The sequence below is a fragment of the Capra hircus genome, chromosome 27, assembly GCF_001704415.2.
Source record: "Capra hircus breed San Clemente chromosome 27, ASM170441v1, whole genome shotgun sequence".
Classification (NCBI taxonomy): domain Eukaryota; kingdom Metazoa; phylum Chordata; class Mammalia; order Artiodactyla; family Bovidae; genus Capra; species Capra hircus.
In genome coordinates this window covers 19,853,820-19,855,486 of record NC_030834.1, presented here as the reverse complement: position 1 = coordinate 19,855,486, position 1,667 = coordinate 19,853,820, and the positions used below count along the sequence as shown (strand labels likewise).

General features: G+C 38.5%; 1 non-coding gene across 1 annotated transcript; it reads left to right on the top strand.

Moving 5' to 3' along the window:
- Nucleotides 1,084-1,154, top strand: TRNAE-UUC. Its single transcript has one exon. It is a non-coding gene; the product is annotated as a tRNA-Glu (tRNA).

The window sequence follows — 1,667 nt, the reverse complement described above, 5'->3', positions numbered from 1 at the left end:
TAATTAATAAATTTCCCAAATATAAAGGATTAGATCTAAATGGTTTTACTGGAAAATTGTATCAATTTTCAGGGGGAAAATGAAACCAAGTCTCTACAGTATCTTCCAGAGAACCGAAGCACAGGACATACTTCATAACTGATTTCATGAGGTTAGTATTCCCTGAAAACAAAACCAAAGACATTACTAGGAAGGAAACTACAGACCAATATCTCTCATGAATATAGCTCCAAAAATCCTTAATGAGATATTAAGCAAATCAAATCCAACAAAGTATAAAAAGAATTCTTCAGCATGCCCAAATGAGATTTATCCCAGGTAGTTAAGGCTCATTCAATGTTCAAAAATCAATTAATATAATCATTTACATCAACAGACTAAAGAAGAAAAATACAGGATTATATTAATAGAGGCAGAAAATGCATTGACAAAACCCAGCACACCATTGGTGATAAAAACTTTCATCATGGTTAATGGTGAGATACCAGGTATCTTTCCCCTAAGAGCAGGAATAAAGGGAAGGCTGCCTCCTCTCACTATTCATAGTCATTATTATGCTTGAAGTGCTAGTTAATACAATAAACCGAGAAAAGGAAACAAGAGGTATGCAGATGGGAAAGGAGTAAATAAAGCTGAAAACTAAAATTGTTCACAGATAACATATTGTTTACATAGAAAATTTCTATGTAATAATAATAATAAATTCTTCTAGAACTAATAAGCATTTACAGCAAGCTTGTAGGGTGTATTCAAGGTTAACATACACAGGTCAGTTGGTTTCATATATGTCAACAATGTACATTTGGAATTTGAAATATAAACACAGCACTTGTTTGTGGTTGCTAAGTCATGTTCGACTCTTTTCAACCCCATGGACTATAACCGGCCAGGCTCCTCTGTCCATAGGATTTCCCACGCAGGGATATTGGAGTGGATTGCCATTTCCTTCTCCAGGGGATCTTACCCATCCAGGGGTCAAACCCCCGTGTCTCCTGTATTGGCAGGCGGCTTCTTTATCCCTGAGCTACAAGGGAAGCCCCTAAAACAACACTACAATAGTACAAAAAATGAGATACTGGGAGTTCCCTGTGGTCCAGTGGTTAGGACTTGGTCCTTTCACTGCCATGGCCCAGGTTCAATCCCTGGTCGGGGAACTAAGACCCTGCATTTCTGGGCATGAGGCAAAATCAAATTTTTAAAAAAGAAACAAATGAAAAAAAATCCTCTTAAAACTTGCCAGTAAGAAAATGTGTGTGCTAAGGTGCTTCATGGAACAACAGACTGGATTCAGATAGGAAAAGGAGTACGTCACCTTGCTTATTTAACTTACATACAGAGTACATCATGAGGAACGCTGGACTGGAAGAAACACAAGCTGGAATCAAGATTGCTGGGAGAAATCTCAATAACCTCAGATAGGCAGATGACACCACCCTTATGGCAGAAAGTGAAGAGAAACTAAAAAGCCTCTTGATGAAAGTGAAACAGGAGAGCGAAAAAGGTGGCTTAAAGTTCAACAGTCAGAAAACGAAGATCATGGCATCTGGTCCCATCACATCATGGGAAATAGATGGGGAAACAGTGGAAACAGTGTCAGACTTTACTTTGGGGGGCTCCAAAATCACTGCAGATGGTGACTACAGCCATGAAATTAAAAGACACTTACT